The sequence below is a fragment of the Marmota flaviventris genome, chromosome 9, assembly GCF_047511675.1.
Source record: "Marmota flaviventris isolate mMarFla1 chromosome 9, mMarFla1.hap1, whole genome shotgun sequence".
Classification (NCBI taxonomy): domain Eukaryota; kingdom Metazoa; phylum Chordata; class Mammalia; order Rodentia; family Sciuridae; genus Marmota; species Marmota flaviventris.
The window spans coordinates 54,778,505-54,791,446 of NC_092506.1; the positions used below are offsets into that span (position 1 = coordinate 54,778,505).

A 12,942-nucleotide genomic window follows, 5' to 3' on the forward strand; every position below is an offset into this window, starting at 1 on the left:
TCTCAAAAGTAACTCTCATCCCCAGTCCCATTCCACGGAATAATTATTCTAAATTGGTGATATACATTCCTTCTGATATTTCTGATGGATGTAAAAACAGTGATGTCTATACATGTGTGTTATTTCAAATTAGAATAAGAGTTTATACTCTATTTTAAGCTTGTTTTCTCTGCTTTTAAGACTTTAGTTTTCCTTTTTGTTTTAAATAAGCAAATCAGAAAATGTTAGAGTAGAAGCCAAGAAGGAAGCTTTTTATGGAAGTTGAAAAAGAAAATAGGGAAAATATGAGATGAGTGCTACCATTTAAAAATCCATTTTTAATAGTTCAAAATCTTTCACAGCATCTAATTAAAAAGGAGGCAACAATAGTTTAATATTTGACAGAAATAAAAATAATTCTCAATAAGAATCTGACCTCATAACTAGAACTTGGACTGGTATACTTTCTAGTTATAGATGTAAATCTAAATCTTCAAAGTATGTATACTAAGTGCAAGTCATCCAAATACAAAACAGTGCCAGATCATCCTTTACTCTATATTCTTGAAAATGAAGAGACTAATGTACTCATGAGTTTTTCACTAAAAAATGCCCCGTAAGCCCTCACAACTTCAAAGTTCTGGGACTTAAATCAGAGAATACTAATTTTCCAACTCTTATTCAATTCATCATGTATGTGCAACCATGACAACAAAATCATAATTATGTTTAAAAAGAATTATTGCTCTTCCAAACTTTTACTTTAAGTCAAGTCCTTGTTATTAGCAATATTTAAACTTTCTATTTCAAAGTAATAAACACTAAACGTCATTAAGTTAGTATTTAGCTTGGCATGGTGGTGCACACCTGTAATCCCAGTAGCTTGAGAGACTGAGACAAGAGGATTGCCAAGTTAGAGGCCAGCCTCAGTGATTTAGTGAAGCCCTCTGCAACTGAGTGAGACCCTGTCTCAAAATAAAAAGCCAAAAGGGCTTAGTAGCAAAATGCCCCTGGGTTAAATCCCCAGTACTTTGGGTAAATGTCCAAATGATGAGTTTTAAATTCAGCATTATCTTATCCTTAAAGTTAAGTTTGTAAACAAACAGTAAAAGTGCAATAAGTTAAAAAACCAAATAAAACAAAACCTTAGTTTAGTACAGCTAAAGCTTATATAGACAGCAGATATAAAATCTTGTTCACCAGAACCAAGCATCAAATAATGTCAAAGAACATTGTGAACCAAAGGATGCAGCAGAAAATCCTTATAGTCAGGTTGTGTTCTTGAGAATTTTTAAATTCCATTGTTCCCACACTGTATGTGCCATATCCTGAACAAACTCTATGAATATAAAGTAAGGCCAAGAAATTATGAATTAATGGTTAGTAAGATGTAATCTGCCTTACTGCTAAAGCTTCTAAGAAAAGGAAGAGCAGCACACATGTCACAGAGCTTAAGCACTGAAAACTAAAAAAGAAAAATTGCCATGGCTAGAGAAAATTCATGGTAAATAAAGACTTGTCATATAATATGAAAACTTTCTTATACATTGTAAAGGTATACTGAAAAGGCTGGTAATGAAAAACAGTGATAACTGTAAAATATCATATTTGGTATGAAATAAGAGCTTATAGATTGACAGAAAAATATTCAAATGTCAAATGTCAACTACATTATACCCGATTGCCACTAACAATTCCATCAAAGTAGGTACTCTTTTAAATCTGAGACTGGCAACAATATTTCAAGAATTCAGTCAAATAAGCCAAACCAAAGCAAAACAGAAAAATTAGGTAATATTTATGGTAATAGCCTCAACAAATGGTAAAATTTATTTCTCTTTTTTGTTTATATTTTAGTTGTTTTCAGACCCCATAAAGAGTAGCTGAAATTTATTTTTTTTGCATTTTTTAAAAAATTATTTTTTTAAATTTTAATTTGTTATATATGACAACAGAATGAATTACAACTCATATTACACTTATAGAGCACAATTTTTCATATCTCTGGTTGTACACAAAGTAGAGTCACACCATTTGTGTCTTCATACATGTACTTAGGGTAAGGATGTCCATCTCATTCCACCATCTTTCCTACCTCCATGCCCTCTTCCTTCCCCTTCCTCCCCTTTGCCCTATCTGAAGTTCCTGTATTCCTCCCATGTTCCCCACCCACCATCCCCATTATGAGTTAGCATCCCCATATCATAGAAAACATTGGCATTTCGGTTTTTGGGATTGGCTAACTTTACTTAGCATTATATTCTCCAACTCCATCCATTTACCTGCAAATGCTATTTTATTCTCTTTAATGCTCAGTAATGTTCCATTGTGTATAAATACCACATTTTCTTTATTCATTCATCTACTGAAGGGCATCTAGGTTGATTCCACAGTTTAGCTGTTGTGAATTGTGCTGCTATAAACATTGATGTGGCTACGTCCCTGTAGTATGCTGTTTTTAATCCTTTGGGTATAGACAGGAGAGTAGGATAGCTGGGTCAAATGGTGGTTCCATTCCAAGTTTTCCAAGGAATCTCCATACTGGTTTCCACATTGGCTGCACATATTTGCAGTGCCACCAGCAGTATATGAGTGTGCCTTTCCCCCCACATCCTCGCCAACACTTACTGTTATTTGTATTCTTGATAGCTGCCATTCTGACTGGAGTGAGATGAAATCTTAGACTAGTTTTGATTTGCATTTCTCTAATTGCTAGAGATACTGAACATTTTTTTTCATACATTTGTTGACTGTATATCATTTTCTGAGAAGTGTCTGTTCAGGTCCTTTGCCCATTTATTGATTGAGTTTTTGTTTTTTTGGTGTTTTTGAGTTTGTTATATATCCTAGATATTAGTGCTTTATCTGATATGCATGTGGTACAAATTTGCTCCCATTCTGTTCACTCTCTATTCACCTCACTGTTTGTTTCTTTTGCTGAGAAGAAGGCTTTTAGTTTGAATCCATCCCATTTATTGATTCTTGATTTTAATTCTTGCATTATAGGAGTCTTATTAAGGAAGTCAGGCCTAATCCAACATGGTGGAGATTTGGTCCTACTATTTCTTCTAATAGGCACAGTGTCTCTGGTTTAATTCCTAGGTCCTTGATCCATTTTGAGTTGAGTTCTGTGCATGGTGAGAGAGAGGGGTTTAATTTCATTTTGTTGCATATGAATTTCCAATTTTCCTAGCACTGTTTGTTGAAGAAGCTATCTTTTCTCCAATATATGTGTTTGGCACCTTTGTCTAATATGAGATAACTGTGATTATGTGGGTTTATTTCTGTGTCCTCTACTCTGTACCATTGGTCTGTAGGTCTATTTTGGTGCCAATACCATGCTGTTTTTGTTTCTATTGCTGTGTAGTGTAATTTAAGGTCTGGTATAGTTATGCTACTGCTTCACTCTTCCTGCTAAGGATTACTTTAGCTGTTCTGGGTCTCTTACTTTTCCAGATGAATTTCATGACAGCTTTTTCTATTTCTATGAGGAATACCATTGAGATTTTGATTGGAATTGCATTAAATCTATATAGTGCTTTTGATAGTATGGTCATTTTAACAATGTTAATTCTTCTATCCAAGAACAAGGGAGATCTTTCTATTTCCTAAGGTCTTCTTTGATTTCTTTCCTTAGCATTCTGTAGTTTTCATTGTAGAGGTCTTTCACATCTTTCATTAAGTTGATTCCCAAGTATTTTATTTTTTTGAGGCTATTGTAAATGTGGTGGTTTTCCTAGTTTCTCTTTCTATTTGTCACTGATGTACAGAAATGACTTTGATTTATATGTGTTGATTTTATTTCCTGCTACTCTGCTGAATTCATTTACGATTTCTAGAAGTTTTATGTCTCCCAGATATAGAATCCTATCATCGGCAAATAGTGCTCATTTGAGTTCTTCTTTTCCTATCTGTATCCTTTTAATTTCTTTCGTCTTTGTAATTGCTCTGGACAATGTTTCAAGAATTATGTTAAATAGAAGTGGTGAAAGATGTGATGTTAAGATGTGTTCCTGTTATCCATAATTTTCCTAGTGTTTTGAACATGAAGGGGTGCTGTATTTTGTTGAAATGCTTTTCCTGTATCTATTGAGATAATCATATGATTCTTATCTTTAAGTCTATTAATGAGATGAATTACATTTATTGATCCCTGGGATGAACCCCACCCGATTGTGGTGCACTATTTTTTAATATGTTTTTGTATTCTATCCGCCAGAATTTTATTGAGAATTTTTGCATCTATGGTTATTAGAGATATTGATCTGAAGTTTTCTTTCTCTGATGTGTCTTTGGTTCTGGAATCGGGGTGATATTGGCCTCATAGAATGAGTTTATTTCACAAAATAATTTGATGAATATTGGTATTAGTTCTTCTTTAGAGGTCTTGTAGAACTCAGCTGTATATTCATCAGTCCTGGGCTTTTCTTGGTTGGTAGGCTTCTGATGGCATCCTCTATTTCACTGTTTGAAATTGATCTATTTAAATTGTGTATATCATCCTGATTCAATTTGGGCAAATTATATGACTCTAGAAATTTGTTGATGCCTTCCATAATTTCTATTTTGTTGGAATACAAGTCTTCAAAACAATTTTTTTCTGTATTTCTGTAGTGTCTCTTGTGATATTTCCTTTTTAATCACATGTTAGTAATTTGAGTTTTCTCTCTCCTTCTCTTCATTAGCATGGCAAAGGATTTGTCAATTTTATTTATTTTTTCAAAGAGTCAACTGTATTTGTCAATTTTTTCAGTTATTTATTTTGTTTCAATTTCATTGATTTCAGCTCTGATTTTAATTATTTCCTGTCTTTTACTGCTTTTGGTGTTGATTTGTTCTTCTTTTTTAGGGCTTTGAGATGTATTGTTAGGTCATTTATTTGTTGACTTTTTCTTCTTTTAAAGAATGAACATTCTTATTAGTACTTTTTCATAGTGTCCAGAGATTTTGATGTGTTGGATTAGTGTTCTCATTCACCTCTAAGAATTTTTTAATCTACTCCTTGATATCTTTTGCAACCCATTGTTCATAGATTAGAATATTATTTAGTCTCCAGGTGTTGGAGTAGCTTTTATTTTTTATTTTATCACTGACTTCTAATTTCATTCCATTATGATCTGATAGTATCTCTACTTTTTTTGTATTTGCTTAGAGTTGCTTTGTGGCATAATATATGATCTATTTTAGGGGCTGGGATTGTGGCTCAGTGGTAGAGTGCTGGCCTAGCATGCATGAGGCACTGGGTTCAATCTTCAGCACCATATAAATATAAAATAAAGACATTGTGCCAACCTAAAACTAAAAAATAAATATTTAAAAAATACATGATCTATTTTAGAGAATGATACATGTGTTGCTGAGAAGAAAGTGTATTCACTTGTTGAAGGATGAAATATTCCATATATATATCAGGTAAGTTTAAGTTACTGATTATATTATTGAGTTTTATAGTTTCTTTGTTCAGCTTTTGTTTGGAAGATCTATCCAGTGGTGAAAGAGTTAAAGTCCCCAGAGTTTTTGTGTTGTGGTCTATTTGACTCTTGAACTTGAGTTTATTTGATGAATGCAGATGTTCCATTGTTTGGGGCATATATATTTATAATTATTATGTCTTGTTGGCATATGATTCTCTTGAGCAGTGTGAAGTGTCCTTCTTTATCCCTTTTGATAACTTTGGCTTGAAGTCTACTTTGTTTGATATGAGGATGGAAACCCCTGCTTGCTTCTGCAGTCAATGTGAGTTGTATGATTTTTCCAAACCTTTCACCTTCAGTCTGTGAATATCTTTTCCTATGAGATGAGTATCCTGGAGGCAGCATATTTTTGGGTCTTCTTTTCTTAAAAAATTATTTTTTAGTCATGGGTCGACACAATAACTTTATTTTATTTTTACGTGGTGATGAGGATAGAACCCAGTGCCTCATGCATGCTAGGCAAGCACTCTACCTCTGAGCCACAACCCCAGCCCCAGATCTTCTTTTTAAATCCAATCTGCCAGCCTATGTCTTTTTTAAAATTTAAATTTAAATTTTATTGTTTAGTTATCAATGGACTTTTATTTTTTTATTTTTATTTGGTGCTGATAATCAAACCCAGTGCCTCACACATGCTAGGCAAGTGCTCCACCATTGAGACACAACCCCACCCCAGCTATGTCTTTTGATTGGTGAGTTTAGGTCATTAACATTCAGGGTTATTATTGAGACATGATTTGTATTCCCACCCATTTTTGTTTATTTTTGGTATTTAACTTGACTTGGTTTCTCCTTTGATTCGTTTTTTTCTTTAGTTTAATACTTCCCTCTGCTGATTTTCATTGTTGTTTTTCATTTCCTCTTCATGGAATATTTTGCCAAGGATGTTCTGTAGTGCAAGCTTTCTAGTTGTAAATTCTTTTAACTTTTGTTTTTCATGGAAGGTTTTTATTTCATCATCAAATCTAGAGCTTAATTTTGCTGGATATAAGATTCTTGGTTGGCATCCATTTTCTTTCAGAGCTTGGTATATGTTGTTCCAGGGTCTCCTGGCTTTGAGGGTTTGGATTGAAAAATCTGCTGAGATATGAAATAGTCTTCCCCAATATCTGATTCCTCTCTCTTGTGGCCTTTAAGAGTCTATACTTATTCTGTATGCTAGGCATTTTCATTATAATGTGCCTTGGTGTATATCTGTTGTAATTTTGCACATTTGGTGTTCTATAAGCCTCTTGTACTTGATTTTTCCAATTCATTTTTCGTGTTTTGAAAATTTTCTGATATTAATCATTGAAGAGATTGTGCATTCCTTTGGTTTGATACTCTGTGCCTTCCTCTATCCCAATAACTCTTAGATTTGATCTTTTGACGCTATACCATAATTCTTGGATGTTCTGATCATGGTTTCTTACCATCTTCACTGTGTGATCAACTTTATTTTCCAGATTGTATACTTTGTCTTCATTATCTGATGTTCTGTCTTCCAAGTGATCTAGTCTGTTGGTAATGCTTTCTATTGAGTTTTTTTAATTTGGTCTATTGTTTTCTTCATTTCAAGGATTTCTGATTTTTTTTTTCAAAATCTCCCTCTCTCTCTTGAAGTAATCTTTTGCTACCTGGATTTGCTCCCTTATCTCTTTATTGGTGTCATCAATGGTTGCCTGTAGTTGCTATCTTACCTCTTTGTTGGAGTGATCAATTTTTGCCTGTATTTGCTCATTTAGGTCATTCTTTAATTCACAGATCATTTTAATTATGAACATTCTAACCTTCTTCCTTGGCATTTCATCAACTGCGCTGTCCATGGGTTCTGTTATTGTAGTATCCTGGTTTGTATGGGGCACTTTCCTCCCTTGTTTTTTCATGTTGTCTATGTGTCTTCCTTTCTTGCAGTGTGGATCTGAGGAATTACAGTTTCTACCCTGTAATCTTGTTGTATCTGTGCAGATTTATCTGTGTCTCACCTTAGTGTTGGGCTTCTAGACCCTCTGGTGTCCCACGATGGATGCTACTGCAACTAAAGGTGGTGGCAGCAATAGCAGAGGTAACTTGAGATAGCAGTGGAGGTGTCCCAAGATGGATGCAAGGTCTTTCAGAGATGGGGCTGAAAGGGTGGGCCTTACACTGGCTTTGGGATGCTTGCTCTTAGATGCAGATACTTCTAGTGCCTGTCTGTTGTCCCAAGGTAAAGGCTACTGTGTGGGGTAGGTTAGTGGCTGCAATGTTCCAAGATGGAAGTGGGTTAGGCCCGGGCTCCCAGGTGGTGGTGGGGACCCAGCCTACCCTGGGCATAGGCTTCCATGCAAGTCAGAGGAGGCATATCTGGGCCTGAGCTCCTCCAGGTGTCTGCTAGTTGGCAGAGGCAGTCCTGAGCTGGGCCGAGCTCCAGCAGTGTCTTCTAGTTGGTGGAGGTGGATCTGGGCCGGGGCCTGAGTTCTGGCAGGGGTTTGCTGGTGGCAGGATGAACCTGGGCCTACCTTGGGCCTGGGATCCCATGCAGGTAGGCAGAGGCCAATCAGTAACTGAAATTTCTAAAGCATTTTTTACTCTTTTCTTTCTTCTCCCTTAATAAATACTAAATCACAGCAAAATACACTAACAGCATCATTTAACACACTGTTCTGAAATACCTTATAACCTGCTTATTGGCTCTTCAAACTGGTGGAGCTATTTAACTGATCCAAAAACAAAACAAAAAAACAAACAAAAAAACCCTTGTATTTGCTCATGATACAACTGATTTGGTCTGCACTCAAATTAGTCTCAAGGAAGTAGATGTAAATCTAAAGTCCACCACCCTTGTCAGAATCATTAATACTACTTTACCTGAATGAATGAAAACACAAAAGACAAGCTTTTACATTGAACTCTCTAATATTCCCAGTGTGAGAGGATTTGGAATGGCTAAAAGAATTTTTAAGACCTAACAGTGCACTTACACAGAAGTACTAGGTACTTCTGGTGAAATTGTGAGGATTGCCCCAGTACAAGCTTCTTTCAATTTGCTCATCAAATCTAAATCAGTTCCATCAATAAAAACAAATTTCAGAATGTTTCATAACAAAGTGTAACTCTCATAAATCAGGTTGTGACTCACTATATAAGTTCTAAAGCAAATAGAAAACAAAGTCAAATAAGAGGTAAGCTCATGGTTTAAAGCTTGTAAGAAAAGAAAATAACATAAAATGAGAACTACATGGTGAATAGCTTGGGTCCAACATGCAATGATACTGTCACTACTGTTTTATCAACATGACAACTGAATCAATTTCTATGCTGAGAAAATAAACATGCATTACTACCATTTTTCTAATAAATCCACACACATTTTATATAAATTCACACTCATAGTAAATACTGTTTTTACATTAAATTGTTGTCTTTTGACAACAATTTTTCATTGAATCACAAACAATAAATTAACTCACTGTTATATACTTTAAATTGCTGGAAAAAAGTATTTTAGATATTAACATAGTGAAATATAGTAATATACAAAAACATGTCAATAAAAATTGGATGAATAGGGAGGGGAGGGGAAGGGGTATGGGAGCAGGAAAGATGGTGAAATGAGATGAACATCATTACCCTATATACATGTATGACTGCACATAGAGTGCGACGCTACATCATGTACAGAGAAATGAAAAGTTGTGCTGCAATTGTGTACAATGAATCAAAATGCATTGTGCTATAATATATAACTAATTAAAATAAATGGACAAATTTAAAAAAGAAAAAGAAAAAAATTGGATGAATGATGTTTAAAGTAATAATGTTTTATAACTAAGCAGTGCAGACATGGGGGGGTTAAGTCATATCAATAGGCCTGTGGGTGTGTCAAAAACTAATTGCTCAGTCTTACAACTGAGACCACTGTTAGCACTGGATGTCCTGGAAACTTCTCTTCTCTTAATAGGCTGCATTGGCCAAGTGCATGTTCTTAGTCTTCTGGAGGATGGTGACCTTAGGAGGAGATGATCCCATATTACAATGGTAGTCCATTAGCTGTTCTGAGTATTTCATACCCATTGCTGGCTTCATAATTTCAAGTTTTTCAATAAAGCCACATTTTCTCTTTCAAACTTTTGTTGCTGCTTCTGGCATTGAGAGCACTATAACATAACTTAGAAGGATGATCAATGGGGATTGTACTTTTGCTTTCTGATTTTTCAGCCTGCCTTGACAGTTCTTTCAAAAGTCTCTGATTTTCCTGATCAATCTGTCTCACCTCTTCTCTTGTGAAAGAGTAGTTTTTCCTAGGTACTACTGAGGGTTGATCAAAATGAAGTTTTTGTGGTCCCTTTTTATTTAATTGCAGAAAAGATTTTAAAAGATGATTCAGGTTCATTGTGACATGTAAGACATTGTGGTCTAAATCACAATTGAACACTGATGACTTTGGGACAACAGCAGGCCCATGTTTTTCTTTCACTTTCTTGGCTGCTTTCAAATACCTTGAATAATTTTTTAAAACCTCAACATCTTCATCTGCCTCTTGACTCACATTTTCTTGCCTTTTAGCTTTGACTTTTTGGTCATTTGGTGTATTCAACTCAAAAGATGGAACAGGGCTGATATCTGGAGTTGATAAAGGAGTTATCAGAGACATCATCTGAACAGTCTGGACTTCAAGAGGAGGAAGGCAAAGACAAAGAAGAAGAGGGAGAGGAACTAACCTTGACATTCTTTTTACTCATGTTTGTATTTGGAGTTATTAGATGGTTTAGCTGACTTGGACCTCTTATGATGTTTGTGTCCATCATCACTGTTTTCCTGTTCATCTGTATAGTAATTCTCCTCACCTTCTTTTACAGTTTTTGGAATTCTATTTGGAATGGGCAAGTGTGTTTTAGTTCCTATTGTAGCATACATAATGTTTTTTTGGATCCTGAAGAAATGGTTTGCATAATACGATTCTCTACAAGGTGTTCATCTGGAGAAATTTTTGCTTTTTTTTTTTCATTTTCCTTCTCAGTAAGATAATATTCTCTCTTTTTTTGTACTCCAAATTTCAAATTTCTCTTTTCTATATCCTTATTTATTCTCTCTTCAGGGTTATCACTTTACTTGTCAAAAGTAACTTACTTTCATATTTCTTTACTTTTTCAAAGTCACTGTCAAAGCAAGAATGGTCTATGTCACCTTCTGATGTATCTCTAAAGCAATCCATAATGGTAAAATATCTCCCAAGTGCTTATGGCTGTCTGTCTCTTGGGAGGGAAACTGAGCCCCAATGGCAGGGAAGGTTGCAAGCATGCTGCGGTGTGGAAAGATTAGTTTTTATTATTTCTTTTTTATTCTTTTTCAGTTTGATTGCAAGGAATGCTGTTTCTATGAATAAGATTTTGAAATTTATTGAGATTTTCTTTTGGAAAAAAGAAGTCAGATTTTGTAAAGTTTCCATAGATTTTTTGGGATGAAATGTACTCTGAAGGATATAAAATGTGTTTTTTATCCAATGTTTAGTCTCATTATCATTATTAAATAAAATAATATTAGTTAAATCTTCCCATATATATTTCTTTGCTATGTATTTACTTTCTTAAACTTTGAGTATACTGGGGTATGGTCTCTATATTTGTACTACTTATGTATCAATGATATAATAGCTTTGAAATAGAGATAAATATGAATATTATGACTTTTTATTATCTCAACATGTGTCTGAAATTTTATTCACACACTTTTCAAGGAAATGTAAAATACAGGCAAAAACATGATGATTGTTTGTCTACATGACTATGACTTCTCACAAAGTGTGTACACCTGTGATACAGTCAATGGCATCTGGACATATAACATGGTGGTCCATCAGGGGGCCCTGTAGGATTGTAGGGGTGTGAATAAGGAAAGCACACTACACACAGCGGGCCCTTCTCCTGGAGAATGACTGTAGTGAGTGACTTGGGAAGGGTCCTTGGGTTGGATTCTGTAAATGAAAACCCCTTCTCTTAGGTTAGTGTTATTTTTCTTACTGGACACAGATTAAAGAGAATGTATCTGTAAGTGTTATTGGTAGCCTTATTGCTCCAAGGAGGAGAGAACAGTCTTGAGAGGGATGCTTCTCCTAGAAATCAGAGAGGAGAAATAGAAAAGGAGAACATTGGTCCAGGCACATTGTCTGTAGGTTCATCCAGCCCTGTTTTCTTCTGAAACACAGCACATGGTTTTCTTCAATGCCCTAGTCACTTTATACCAAGCCCAGAGTCCCTGATCCTCATGTATACATTGGGAGAATAATAACAATGTTTTCCTTTTACATAGAAAGTAATAGAAGGCAGAGAAATTCAGTGATGTGCTCCAAGTCCTATAAACCAGTCCAGATCTTTTTACTCTAGTCAAGAAGCTCTATGCATGAAGTCAACTGTAATGATGCCTTCTCTCAAAAATATCAGTGGCTCTATATTTCTTCTGGAAAATATGCAAGTTCGGGGCTCAGGAGCATCCAGACTTAAATCTCAGAGGCTTCAATCTTCTTGCCTTTACTTAATTCCCACCATTGCCCAAACTGTGCATTCTGTCCAGTTGAATTCTTCATCTGCCCCCTGCCTTTGTTCACACCTTCCCTGACTCCTCTCTTCTTTCCCTGTTTACAACATTCATTCACCCTTTGATTTCACAAAACTCCTACTGGGAGATGTCACATTGGAGTTGAGCCTCTGTGTACAAGGCCTTCAGTCTTCATGGACATATTGAGAACTGGCATTCCATGTTTTTCATTTTCCTTCTCAGTAAGATAATATTTTCATGTGTGTTCTCTTGAGCGTTCTTCCCTGAGGGACCAGATTCAAGTCTCTGTAGCTCTCATACAAAATGTGATAAGTTCTGTGGGAAGCATTCAAAGTTCTCTCCAGAGGGATTTTCTGGGGCACATGATTCTATCTCATAGGAGGTTAAAAATCAGTGCACTCAATCACTAAATTGCATTTACAAGCAGGTGTATTTTAATAAGTGGTGAGAGTGCTGATAAAGTAGCATGTAAACGTCGCACAGTCAATGTCAATAGGTAAGATAGTGCGGCTTCTGCTCCTGTGACCGTTAGTGTTTTTTTTCATTGAGTGTTCTCAGTAAGAACTGGTGATGCTGTTGAAGACATGCCTCAGTGCTCAGGGATCAGTAGGCATGACTGAAATATTTGAATCAGATGTTTTAGTTTGATGGTTTGTCAGTTTCCTTTTTATTTTGTTCAGAAAAAGTGCATCTCATAATTACAATCATGAAGAATTTGGATATAATAATGAGCAAGTGAAAAGAGGGAGCAGCATTTGTGGTCAATTGTGACCATATCATAGTTTTGTTTTGTTCTTTAAGTATAGGTTTTGTTTGTAATTGACACATGGTAATTGCACATATTCATGATATATTCTGTGCCATTCCGATGCATGCACACAATCTTAATGATCAGATAAATGTAATTGTCATTTCTATAACTTCAGATGTTTATCATTTCTTTGTGTGGAACATTTAAAATCCTCTTCAAGTTTTT

The 12,942-nt window shown here is 35.3% G+C and overlaps 2 pseudogenes; both read right to left on the minus strand.

Annotated features, from left to right (window-relative positions):
• Window positions 1–9,268: 9,268 nt before the first annotated feature.
• On the minus strand, window positions 9,269–10,065 carry LOC114098161 (cilia- and flagella-associated protein 97 pseudogene; annotated as a pseudogene).
• A 19-nt stretch (window positions 10,066–10,084) lies between these two features.
• On the minus strand, window positions 10,085–10,626 carry LOC139701312 (cilia- and flagella-associated protein 97-like; annotated as a pseudogene).
• Between the last annotated feature and the right edge of the window lie 2,316 nt (window positions 10,627–12,942).